Source organism: Ranitomeya imitator, chromosome 7 (genome assembly GCF_032444005.1).
Source record: "Ranitomeya imitator isolate aRanImi1 chromosome 7, aRanImi1.pri, whole genome shotgun sequence".
Classification (NCBI taxonomy): domain Eukaryota; kingdom Metazoa; phylum Chordata; class Amphibia; order Anura; family Dendrobatidae; genus Ranitomeya; species Ranitomeya imitator.
The window spans coordinates 197,995,982-198,006,145 of NC_091288.1; positions in this window are offsets into that span (position 1 = coordinate 197,995,982).

Here is a 10,164-nt window from a genome sequence, read left to right on the forward strand (position 1 = left end):
TCCTCCCTGGTCTCAGTCTACCACCCTACCCGTGCCCTCCGCTCCACTAATGACCTGAGGTTAGCATCGTCTACAATCAGAACCTCCCACTCCCGTCTCCAAGACTTTTCACGTGCTGCGCCAATTCTTTGGAACGCACTACGCAGGTTAATATGATTAATCCGGAATCCACACAGTTTTAAGCGTGCCCTAAAAACTCATTTGTTCAGACTGGCCTACCGCCTCAACGCATTAACCTAACTATCCCTTTGTGGCCCATTCAAAAAAAATAAACCCATAATCAGGTTCCTCGCATCATGTTCTCATACACTTTATGCAGTTATTAGCCCTATGTGTCTGTACTGCTACATATTTAGGTTGATAACTAGTGTTGAGCGATACCGTCCGATACCTGACAGTACCCGAAAAATATCGGATATCGCCGATACCGATATCCGATACCAATACAAGTCAATGGGACACACCAAGTATCGGAAGGTATCCTGATGGTTCCCAGGGTCTGAAGGAGAGGAAACTCTCCTTCAGGCCCTGGGATCCATATTAATGTGTAAAATAAAGAATTAAAATAAAAAATATTGATATATTCACCTCTCCGGCGGCCCCTGGACATCACGCTGGTAACCGGCAGGCTTCTTTGTTTAAAATGAGCGCGTTTAGGACCTGCGAATGACGTTGCGGCTTCTGATTGGTCGCGTGCCGCTCATATGACCGCCACGCGACCAATCAGAAGCCGTGACGTCATTCGCAGGTCCTAAATTCCTAGAATTAGGAGTTTAGTGAATGAGAATGACATCGCGGCTTCTGATTGGTCGTGTGGCGGTCACATGAGCGGCACGCGACCAATCAGAAGCCGCGACGTCATTCGCAGGTCCTAAACGCGCTCACTTTAAACAAAGAAGCCTGCCGGTTACCAGCGTGATGTCCAGGGGCCGCCGGAGAGGTGAATATATCAATATTTTTTATTTTAATTCTTTATTTTACACATCCCTATGGATCCGATACCGATACCCGATACCACAAAAGTATCGGATCTCGGTATCGGAATTCCGATACCGCAAGTATCGGCCGATACCCGATACTTGCGGTATCGGAATGCTCAACACTATTGATAACTAATTCATGCAGCTTTACATGAACACCTGATTCTTACATTATGGCTGGCCCGAACAACGAAAGCAATTGTTACCATCCACCTCTCGTGTCTCCCCTTTTCCTCATAGTTTGTAAGCTTGCGAGCAGGGCCCTCACTCCTCTTTGTATCTGTTTTGATCTATGTGTTTATTGTTATGCTGTAATGTATATTGCCTGTACAAATCCCCTCTAAAATGTAAAGTGCTGCGGAATATGTCGGCGTTATAGAAATAAAATGATTATTATTATTATTAGTAACCTACATACCAGAAATGTACAGTAGTAATGTGGTATTAGATGCTAAGGTGCCAACTATAGCTTTTACTCCTGGACCAAGGAGCCTCCGTTCCTTCAGAGATGACCTCGCGTCCTCTGTACAGCACATCAGATAACGTTTTCCTTTGGAGTTCCATTATACAAGCCATGAATACATGTGTTTAGAGTCATTATATCCCATCATGGATATCTCTCCTCTTATATAAACAAGTCCAGTTTTACTAGTATTTCTCATAATTGTAGTGGTCATCTGCAGTCTGGCTCTGGATTTTATCTATCTCCTACTGCAATGTGACTTTTCATCAACTGGCTGCAATTTTTTTTTTTTTAGGAAAAAAAAAAAAAAAGAACATTAGAGTCTCAGCCAAATGGGAATTATATTTTAATTTCCCTTAGATATTTTAGCTATGCTATAATTAAGGACATTATGTATTGCCTCTACCACTTGGGGCAATGATTGGCTCCCCAAAGGTTCATTACTGATCCAACCTGATCATCGTTGTTTGGCAGCACATCTTCCTGGATAAATGGGATGTGCTGTTGAGAATCCGTAAAAGGTATGAGACGAACAATTGTACCAAAGGCAGGCACAGATGACCGTTCTCTCCAAATCCAAGAAAATCCGTCCGATTATTCTAATCACACCCTGATCTAAGTTTGATGAGAATGGGATGCTTTTTTCTCAGATGCTCAGATGTGGAGAATTAAAAAACAAAGTTTCTCCATCTTCTCCATTCTGTCTCTCCATGAAAAATTGGATCGCACTTGGTCCGCACTCCAGGTGCGGTCTGATTTTTTCCACGGACCCATAGAGTTGAATGGGCGAGTACGATCGGATTCTCAGAGGCAAATCGTTCATGGTGTAATTTTTTTTCCTAAGGCCACTTGGTCTGAGGAAAAAATCAGCATGTGCGCAGCCCCATAGAATAAAATTCATCTGAGTGTGATCCGTTGTTTTGACAGATCGCATTTGGACTGAAACTACGGTCGTCTGCACGAGCCCTAGCAAATCATGGACGAACTATCGTAGTAATCATTCATTCCTATACAATTTGCACTTGGAGATGATTGCTCAATTTAATTCAAAGTGTAACGAGCGCAGAGCAACATAATAACAACACTTTTGTTGAAAGCTAACTCTACACAGATGTGGTGCAGAGCAGGCTGTCAATCAAGGTGCCAGGGTGTGGTTACAGCAGCCGCTCTCAGTATGGTGAACAGTGCCTGCAGCCGCTCCATGCTTGCCTCCATGATTGAAAGCCCATGGATTTTCTATCGATAGTCATGCTTTCAGTAAGGCGACCTGGCAGATTATCCGTCTGCGGGTAAATAACATTTTACAAAGTGTCAGATTCCCTTTAGCAGCAATATTTTGTTAATTATTTTATTATAAGCCTCATTAAAAGAAGAGGTCCTCTCCAACACTTTGCCAAAAAAGCCCAAAAGGTTAAAGGATACTTGACCCCCTCATTGAATCTTAGGGAAACCCAACTGTCCTTCTACCTGGCCTACCACCCGAGTATCCTAAGAGCTAATATCTGAAGGTTTGTATCTCCAGAATTGGAGCCAAGCTGCAAACGGAAGAAGAATCAAATGGCCTCAACAAGGAACATCTGTAAGGGCACCACTATCAGAGAAATTCTGGATATTCAAAGTTAGGATTGTGACCACATGATATTTCCTGGATATGGGAAAACTAAATGTGGGAGCTAATACTTCCAGACATGAATAACTGAAACTAATTGATTTATAGGCTGTAATAATGGCCAGATTAGTTCAGTATCCGTGATGAACCCTCTAGACTAGATCCTCAAACCTGCAAGATCTTGGCGTTTGTGTGAAAACTCCATTACCATCTGCTCTTTAGGTTTTTTCGCCTCAAATAAATAATAATCCCTAAAGATATAAAGAGACAGAGACGATTTCCCCTTTTCCCGTCCCTCCTTCTACCCCTTAAAGTAAGATATCACATGTGGGCTATATTTTCTGACAAAGCAAATTCTTGCCGGATTATAATTTAATATCTGCAAAGCTTCAACTTTCAAAGGCAAACAAATGGAAAATCGGGTCACAATTTTCCTTTGAGTAAGAGAAGAGAAACAGGCTATGATTCTCTGGAGAGCGAAGATGGGATCCCGTCCAGTGAAGAAAGAGACCGAGAGAACAACTCCAAGATCCTGACTTCTACATTTAAGGGGGAGCTGAGAGAAGAAAGTACTTGTAAACAAAATATTAAAGGGAATTTTACCTAAAATTGAAAATGGTATTTTATTTTAGCACATTAGAGCTAAGAGAAGTAGCCAAAATTTTGACATTCTATTTTACTTACTTTAAGAATTATTGGCATTATTTTTCAAGCTTCATGGTGGTGGCCATTTTTGTTACAACCAAAAAGTTCAGCCAAAACTGTACCCTTCATAGAAGACGCTGAAAAATATGGTATCTGTTGATGATTTGGTAATGTTGGATAGTGTGAGAGGGTATTAGAAAACCAACAAATATACTTGCCACCTCACCAGGAACATCCTGGAGGCTTCGGTAAAGAATTGCTCTTAGTCTCCTGGAGGAGTTTGAAGATCTTGTCACCACCGCAGAAGTCTCACCTAAAATTACATTCAGCCGCGGTTCCAGACTTACATTTAGAAGGTGGGGATAGAGTATGGAAAGAGGAATGGCCTGTGAGTAGGGGCCCATTTATGCATTACCGAATTTCCAGAATTTCTAAGTTCTGACCAATATGTCAATAGAGGCAAACTTTCAGGAACCTTAGACTCAGTGATTGTGAGGTCTTGTTGTGGAATAGTGTTAATAATTAGTGATGAGCGAGTGTGCTCATTACTCGAGTATCTTTGGCGTGCTCGTAGATTATGTTTGAGTCCCTGCAGCTGTATGATTTGCGGCTGTTAGACAACCTGAATACATGCAGGGATTGCCTGTTTGTTAGAGAATCCCCACATGTGTTCAGGTTGTCTAACAGCCGCAAATCATGCAGCTGCGGGGACTCAAACATAATCTACGAGCATGCCCAAGATACTTGGAGAACACCCGAGCATGCTCGGAAAACTCGAGTAACGAGCACATTCGCTCATCACGATCAATAATCTCTAAAAGAGGGTAGTTTTAGGGACATGCCTCATTATATCTCAGCATGAACCTTATACAGGGAGGCATATTCTACAAATGAGAAAATAGTCTACAAATAGTATAAGTCTAGGGATGGTGGAACTATGTATGGATAACCCTAGGCAAATAAAATTTTACCAAAAACTATGTTTAATTGTGGTTGGACAAAGGGGTTTTCCTGGACTGGATGAGTGAGATCTGACTGCAGTTATCTAGACTGATCAGCTGATTGAAGGGGCAGCCAAGCTCCATAATACTACAATATATGCCATAGTACACCATACTATTACAGCTCAAAGCATTTTACTAGATTGGGACTGAGCTATAATTCCAGCTGTGCCAGCTCACAATAGTCAGATATCCACTGATCTGACATTAATGGACTCTCCTAAGGAGAGGCCATCGATACTATGGTCCTGGACAACCCTTTTAACTGTATTGTGTACCTTTGAGGACATTTTTTATTATTATTTAATTTAATTTAAAGCCCCATTCCAGTGATTTTTTTTCTTTGTCCATTTGTTAGCTGTCATGTGTAAGTGTTATGAAGGTAGTAGCATACGCACTGGTCACCATCTTCTCTTGTTTTATGCAGTGTTCTGGTCCTCTGCAGCGCCAGGTGACCAAATCTGTCACCCGCAAAGATCACTGTGTGGAGTAGCGGTTACTCTGTCAATGTGAGTCTATAAGACTTGGAATGAAGTTCTTTAGACTCGTTCTCAGACTTATAGACTTGCATTGAACAACTGAACAGCAAGCACTGTGTAATTCGACAGGTCACAAATGCATGTGGTGCCGCAGCGGACCGAAGCGTCGCTGAAACCAAGAAAAAACGGCGACTATGTGTTGTTACCGTCATGACACTTTTAAGACAAGCAAAGGAAAGAATAAAAATATAAATCACCAGAGTGTTGCTTTAAGTGCATGGATTCGGGGATAAAAATCATTATTGCAATTAGATGTCATTGAAAATGTTGTACCGTTCTTCTACAGCCTCTGTGTGTTGCATTGCTGGCTGTAGAATAAGAATCCGCTAGCGAGTCCACTATGACGATCTGATAGTAAGTTTGTATCTCTTTTATCTTTCTTTTTTTAACTCCTCTCAGCTTATTTGTGACCACAGACAACATCAGAGTTGAATTCACAGAAAACAAACAACCTGTAAAAGCCAAACGGTGCAAAATTTCTAATAAAACCGAAGTACAACAATTATTTTTCACCCCAAATACATGTATTTAAGTTTTTTGTTTTTTTTAATTGTCTCCAAAAGTGGACAACCCCTTTTAGCTATTTGCCGAGTTGTATATTTGTCAGTCCAAAGGTTACTAAAGAGAATACACAAACAATAAAAAAAATAATATAAAAAAAGAATGTGAAGTATGTGGAAAAATAATGCAAAAATATATAAAGATTGCATAAAAGTAGGCATAAGAAAATCATATTATTTAAAAACCTCCATTTGATTAAATCTGTTGAAACTGACCCCCCAATGCATCCTAATTTCCATTGAATTGGAAAAATAGGTATAAAATTGTGCTCATGTTCAATTGCTAGTAATATAACCCCTCCCTCCACCCACACATACTCCTGACATAAAATGGTTAATGATCTATGTGGGAAAAAAATACCCAGGACGGCTAAAACTAGACCGCTCTTGGCTTCTTGCTGCTTTCATCTTATGTAAATGTGCTTGCCGCATGCTCAACTTCTCTAAATAAAAAATCTTTGACCCAAAACTCTCTCGTTTTGGTATTTTTAGAAAGTAAATATTTTTCTTTTTGCTCATGGTTTACTTAGAATCACAATTTACAATTTAGCAGAAAGAAAAAAAAAATACATTGAGAATTGGGCAACACTAACGTCCTGTGTGGAAGAAGTGACGGTTCTCAGGCCGAGGACGTATAATTTACACCATCGGTGGCTTTCGCCGTACAAGTCAATTATATGTCTACGAGACGAGATTACAGGAAGATGTTTATATAATTACATCATGGGGCTGGAGAACACACATATTTTTATGCTTACACATGACTTAGATTGGGTGAGAGGCTTGGACTAACCATCCCTCTGGAGTCTGACATTTTGACCACAATGGCACTGGAGCAAAGTCACACATTTCGTGGCCAAGAAAAATGTCGGGCTATTTCCATGTAACACTGCTTTATTTCACATATTATTATTATTATTATTATTATTATTTATATAGCACCATTAATTTCTTGGTGTTGTACATTAGACGGGGTTACATCAAAATACAAATATCACTTACAGTAAACAAAACTAACAGTGACAGACTGGTACAGAGGGAAAAGGACCCTGCCCTTGCGGGCTTACATTCTACTGGATTGTGGGGAAGGAGGCAGTAGGTCGGGAGTTGCAGTAGCTCCGGTGGTGTTGAGGTTGTTTTGTGGTCATTACAGACTGTAAGCTTCTTTGAAGAGATGGATTTTCAGGTTTCATTTGAAGGATCCAAATGTGGTGGATAAGCGGACGTGTTGGGGCACAGAATTCCAGAGGATGGGGGATATTTGAGAAAAGTTTTGGAGGCGATTGAATGAGGAGCGAATAAGCGTGGAGGAGAGAAGGGGGTCTTGGGAGGACCGGAGATTACATGAGGGAAGATATTGAGAGATTATTTCGGAAATATACGGTGAAGAAAGGTTATGGATGGCTTTGTAGGTCAGTGTTAGTAGTTTAAACTGGATACGCTGGGAAATTGGGAGCAAGTGAAGGGATTTGCAAAGAGAGGAAGCAGGAGTGTAGCGAGTAGAGAGAGTTACGGACGGACTGGAGAGGTGCGAGAGTGTTAGAAGGTAGGCCACAGAGGAGGATGTTGCAGTAGTCGAGGCGTGAAATGATTAGGGCATGCACAAGCATTTTGGTAAAGTGAGGGTTGAGAAATGGACGGATTCTGGAAATATTTTTGAGCTGGAGGCAACAGGAGGTGGTAAGAGCTTGGATGTGTGGTTTGAAGGACAGGGCAGAGTTGAGGGTTACCCCGAGGCAGCGGATTACCTGGACAGGGGAAAGTATGAATTAATTTATTGTGATAGATAGATCAGGTAGGAAAGGTGTGCAAGATGGAGGAAAGATAATTAGTTCAGATTTGTCCACATTGAGTTTGAGGAAGCGAGAGGAGAAGAAGGAGGATATGGCTGATAGATACTCTAGGATTCTGGACAGCAGAGAGGTGACTTCTGGGCCAGAGAGGTAGATCTGAGTGTCAAGGGCATGTAGCTGGTACTGGAAGCCATAGGACTTTATGAGTTGTCCCAGGCCAGGCCAAGGGTATAGATTGAGAAGAGAAGGGGTCCTAGGACAGAGTCTTGAGGGACACCAACAGAGAGGGGGCAAGATGAAGAGGTAGTATGGGCGTAGGAAATGCTAAATGTGCTGCTGGTAAGGTATGAGGAGATCCAGGATAGGGCGAGGTGTTTGACACCAATGGAAGAGAGGAACAGTAGTAGATGTGTGTTCTGCACTGATGACATGTATGTCTCTTCTACACATATTGTTCCATCAGATATCAATTACTAATGTTTCATACAACTCAAGCCACAGTGGTTTCTCATCACTGGAGTGGTGGCATTTTTGACTTGACCAGAATGGGGACATTGGGGCTGGAATGTGGACATCTGTGTTTCAGCTACAATGAAGACAGGATAGCTTAACCATAATTGGGACCTTATCACACATATGGAAGCACTGGTGATTTTGCCAGAATTGGGGTCATAAGGCTTGAATGAAGGCATCTATGGTTTGGTCAAAATGAAGACAAGGTGGCTTACGACTCAAGTAGTGCCAGAATGGATATAAGGAGTTTGAACATGTGGCATGGAAACATCCAAAGCTTTTTCTGAATGGCAACATAATACAGCAAAAAGAATAGAGAATGGGGAACTTATAGCTCAAATGGTGACATCCGTGATTTGATCATTATGGGGTAATGGAGGCATCAATGTTTCAGCCCCAAATCAAGACATGATGACTAAGTCAGAATAGGAATTTTTTGGGGGTCTAATGGTGGCAGAATAGATTCTATGAGGTTGAAAGGGTGGCAGGGGGAACAGCTAAAGGTTTAATGGCAATATAGTAGATTAACATGGGCAGCACGGTGGCGCAGTGGATAGCACAGCAGCCTTGCAGCGCTGGGGTCCTGGGTTCTAATCCCACCCAGGACAACATCTGCAAAGAGTTTGTATGTTCTCTCCGTGTTTGCGTGGGTTTCCTCCGGGTACTCCGGTTTCCTCCCACATTCCAAAGACATACTGATAGGGAATCTAGATTGTGAGCCCCATCTGGGACAGTGATGATAATGTGTGCAAACTGTAAAGCGCCGCGGAATATGTTAGCGCTATTTAAAAAAAAAATAAAGATTATTATTATTAACAAGACTGAAGACCTTGTGGGTGAAATTGTGGCATCATTTATTGCTTGGGAGGTAAAAGAATGTTGTGATTGGAATCAGGGCATTTATGGATTAGCCAAAATGAGGACCTTGTTACATAGTTACATAGTTATTAAGGTTGAAGTCCATCTAGTTCAACCCATAGCCTAACTTTACATAGTTAAAGCTTATTGCTTTTTTATACAGGTTGATGATCCCCTAAAAAAAAAAATCACTCTTACAAACGATCGTTCCTTATCATTGCCTTGTGTAGCAATGGTTAACAAATGAACAATAAGTGATTTTATTTTATTTATGCTGGCCTAATAATCATTGTTAGTCTGTAGTACGACCAGTTGAGAAAATGTGGGAATGTGCTGCAGATAACAGTGTTGACAGTTTTCTTTTACAAATGATTGCACAGATGATCGTTTTCCCCAAACCCTCAGAATTATTCCAGTATATAATATGAAGTAAACAAGCGCTGATCAACTTCTACAGAACTACCCCGGAAACATCCAAGAGCAGGCATGTCCCACCTTTTTTTTTTATTTGTTTTTCCCAGAACTTGACTAAATTTGCTAAGATTGTTTCTGAACATTTGGAACAGTCTTGGCAAATGCAAGATAAAGAAGTAAAAGTGACTGGAAGCAAGGCTTTCGAAAAACATTGATGAATTTTATGTAGACTGGCTAGAGATGAACCTGTAAAAGAAGGATTAGTCCCAAAAAGTTACAGTTATTTCTAAAATCCAATATCGAGTTAAGGCCGCCATATCCATTACACTAATATTGGATGAACCAGTCGATATCGACGGTTCGGTTAACAGTCTAGTGTGTATCGGGGTGCTTGGTGACTGATCATTGGGGGAAATGTCGATTGGACATTTCCGGTTTTGGACAGCCGAGCGCATTGTTCTCCCAGAGACAAGTTGGCTGTCGGCTTTCCTATGGAAATCACAGGAGTACTTGGTCGAACGAGAGCTCCTGTGTGTGGAAGCATCGGCAGAGATGGGCGTCGAATGAACGGTCGGTAGAGGACGACATCCATCTAATGTCTATGGCCGGCTTTGACTCTTGTGGTTGTCCTGAAGAAGAGGTTTGTCAACTTTGAAACATGTGGACAATAGAACTGCATTGACACCCTTATACCGCAAACTGGACTTTTATTGTGAACTCGAAACCAGTAGTGCAGATCACTGACACTTTCCACAATTTTATGGCCACCTTTAGACACACACTCATGCC